A 3,908-nucleotide genomic window follows, 5' to 3' on the forward strand; every position below is an offset into this window, starting at 1 on the left:
ATCCCATTCTGTGCAGCAAAATGATTCCACCTCCGTAGGCATAGGTTGGCAAGCCCTGCAGCTACACCACCAATCCTCCCCTGACCTCCGTCTCCCCTCAGCCCCTTGCTGTTCCGCTGCCTCGGAGGATTCAGCCTCTCTTCTCGCCTGCTCAGCATCCAACACCTGGAGTTCCTCATCTGTATACTCCGGCTCAAACAGGTATGGCTCTGGATCTGTGTCCGCTACAAGAAACAAAATCGCGTTCAAAGTCGTTCATTGCAACTACTATAGTCTGGAGATATCGTTAGGCTAAATAAACAACTGAGTTTTGTTTACAGGCTATGTCTGTGCCTGTGCCTGTGCCTGCCCACCAGTGTATCCCTCCACGGATCACAGCGCAGAATGTACACACACTATAGTTCCGTGTATCAAACTTCTTCTATAACGACTAAAAAGGACTCTTGTTTTTCGAATTAATGTTTAAACATGTTTCTTTTAAATGCACGTGCAGAAATGCCAGCTTCAGGGTTTCTGTAATGTTTATTTGTTAACTTTTACAGAGTAGGCTACTGACCCCCTATAGACTTCAATTGTATTCGCTAAGCTAAGCCGCAATGCTCACCGCTGAGACCCAGCCACTGGACGTACAGACACAAAAAAGATATTGATCATGTTGTCTCACTATGAAAATGATAGAGAAAGTGCATAACTCCCAAATCGTCGGCATATTCCTTTAACCTTACCCCTTCGCCAGATGGATTCCCCTCAACCACCAAGGGGTAGTGTTGAGAAGTAGGGAATTTTACCTACGAACTGGGACACCACTTCATGCAAATTAGCGTAACAGGCGTGTTCACCTACAGCACTGGTATCATCAGCATAGGCTTCTTGCACTCATTTCCAAAATGCTGGCTCCTGCCTGGCTGGATAGTTTCGCAATGCATCCTGGAAAATTCAATCTTCCCCTCAGTTGGCATGGGTTTGTAAGTGTGCGTCGCACAGCCCTTCAAATTAAGTAGGGATTTTAAGGGCTGAAAAGCACTTCCCTAAAGTTTGGGACACCCTAGCCCTTCGCGGGAACGTGCAAAAACAAGCGCAAGGGCCAATTTTGAGGGGAAGTGTGAGTATTGGGACAGACCCTTGGTGCCTTCAGTGCATCATACTAGTTCATTCACTGATGATTATTAGTGCTATACAAGAGGAAACTCAACATATTATAAAGTTATTCAGTACGGGAGAATAAATAAATAAATAAATTGAGACTATGCTTTACTAAATCGAGCACTCGAGATGGCCTCCAAACTGTTTCATTCATTCCCTTGTTTTGGTTAATTTGTGCGCTTGAGATAAGTGTAACATTACTGAGAGCTAGCACAACACACCAGCCTGTCCACAGGGGTGAAGTTAGTTTTCCGTGGCTATTGTCATCAACAGCTCTGTATCAAAGCCTTGATTTCGCCCAGTTTTTAGATATGTTGAAAAGCTAATTTAGGCAGATATTTTACAGTTTTAATCAACTTGAAAAAATTAAATGTGACCATGCAGTTGAGAGTGCAATGAGAATGAGGGAACGACTTAATATCTTATAGAGCACATAAATTAACCAAAATGAGGGAAAGACTTATATTTCGATGAAATGACTTATAATTCCAGGGCACAAATTAACCAAAACTAGGGAAAGACCTTTATCTTGAGGGAACTACTTCTATCTGGAGCGCACAAATGAACCAAAATGAGGGAACAACCAGGGATGGGCAGTATTTCTATTACTTGTATTTAAAATACGTATTTCAATTACATTTGAGTATTTTGTAATTTGTATTTGATAAGGCCGATAAAAAGCAAATGTAATTTGTAACAAAATACTTTTGAGTGGAGTAATTTTGTATTTTAAATACTCAAAATACTTTCTCACAAAAACAAAAAACAAAAATAATAGGCTACACAAAACACATTCTTATAATATTGGATGTAACAATATTTTTTACTTATTTTTATTATCAAACTATTAAAACATATTAAAACTTGGGCCATTCAATGTGCCCTTCAATGACCTAGTGGTCTGTTTTAGTGGACTGTGCATAACATAGGAAATTGTATGTTGTTGTGGTTGATGCTTGGGATGAGTATGCTGCAAATGAATTGCCTCACGTGGGATCAATAAAGTTGTCTGAATCTAAATCTGAATCAATAAATAATATTTTAGGGTAGCCTACAGTCCAAACCTGAATACTCTGCTATACCAAATTGTGAGAAAAAAAGCAAATTTACAGTAGCTGCGACCAAATTTGCTACTATCACACCATTAACGGATGAATCATGGTTGTTCTTTCTGGCATAGTTACTTGTGATCTCTAATTGCAGCATGTAAATTTTGAGCATTTTTGGTCAAGGACGTTTTGAGTTATTCTCAAAAAGATTTGAATCGGTTAGTATAGCGCCACCTATGGACAAATCATGGGCATTCTTTCTGATATAGTTACTCATGGTCTCTAGTTGCAGGATTTGATCAATTTGATCATTTTTGATCAAGGACTTTTTGAGTTATTCACGAAAAACTTTGTGGACCGACCGACCAACCAACCAACCGACTGACAGAGTGACCTATAGAGCTGCGGGTCACTGCTAAAAAGAAAAAGAAAAAAAGTATTTCCTGTATTTGAAAATACAAAATACATGTATTTTATTTTGATACATTTTCTGGCACCAGTATTTTGTATTTTTTTTTGATACATTTATTTGAGGAGTATTTTGTATTTTGTATCAAAATACATTTTGATGTATTTTTGCCCATCTCTGGGTGAAGTGAATAACATTGATCATCTTGTTGCAGTGCATTGTTCTGCTGGGAAACCTTGGGTTCCCTGGATTAAAGTGAATGCTACTTGATGCACTCCACCCACCCGAACAGCGTTGCAGACCAAGTAAACCTCCTCATGGTGACGGCACTTGTCGATGGCAGTCCCACAGATGTTTGATCAGACTGGGAACTGGGGCATTTGGAGGCCAGGTGGGTGCCTTGAGCTCTTTGTCATGTACTTTGGGCCATTCCTGAGCAGTTTTTGTGGTGTGGCTTGGTGCAATGTCCTGCTGGGGGGGCACTGCTACTGGGGGATGCCGTTGCCATAAGGGGGGGTACCTGGTCTGCACTAGTGTTCAGGCGGGTGGAGCGTGTCAGGTGGCATCCACATAAATGTCAGAGCCCAAGGTTTCCCAGCAGAACATTACACTATAACAAGATGATCAATGTTGTTCACTTCACCTGTCGGTGGTTTTAATGTTTTGGCTGATCGGTGTATATCTTATGACTTATATATATTGTGTACAATACAATATCATAACTCATTTAGGACATGAGTAGATCTGTCTGTAATTACATTTGTGTATTCCACTTAGATGGTGTATATGACAATTTTAACCTCATTCTTTCAGTTCTAACCCCGGCAGTGCGAAAGGCACATGGGACAAATTAAAAAAACAACATAAAAACATAATTTAAAGCGGTAAGACTTATTCTCATGGTTTATAAGTACAGCGAGTAACCTCCAAGGCTTTAGTACCTTGATCACACTCTGTTGTTGGATAATATCAGTACAAAACGAGCACAGTAAAATGGCTTTGACATAGCTTGCAGCCAACAGGGGAAAAAAACAAATTGGGGAAGACAGGAGGGGCCCCTCCCACACAGGATTTCACTCCTGCTGAGGAGCTGGCCCTCTCCAACAAAAAGGGTCGCCCCTTAATGGAGGTAGTGGAGGGGGGAGTCTCCTTTGACCCTGGTGGAAGTGGCAGCACCCAACTGACCGCATTTGTACAAGGTGTGTGTCTGTGGGTAAATGTTTAACTACTGGGTTGCTAATAAAACACAGTTCATTAATATAGCCTAAGTATTGTGTGATATACTTAACACGTATTTATTTTCTGTA

The 3,908-nt window shown here is 40.7% G+C and overlaps 1 protein-coding gene across 1 annotated transcript in view; it reads right to left on the bottom strand.

The window, feature by feature from the left end:
* Positions 1–3,908, bottom strand: part of LOC126394395 (transmembrane protein 150A-like) — a 41,029-nt gene that overhangs the window by 31,224 nt on the left and 5,897 nt on the right. The window lies entirely within an intron of this gene.

This window comes from Epinephelus moara, chromosome 8 (assembly GCF_006386435.1).
Source record: "Epinephelus moara isolate mb chromosome 8, YSFRI_EMoa_1.0, whole genome shotgun sequence".
Lineage (NCBI taxonomy): Eukaryota > Metazoa > Chordata > Actinopteri > Perciformes > Serranidae > Epinephelus > Epinephelus moara.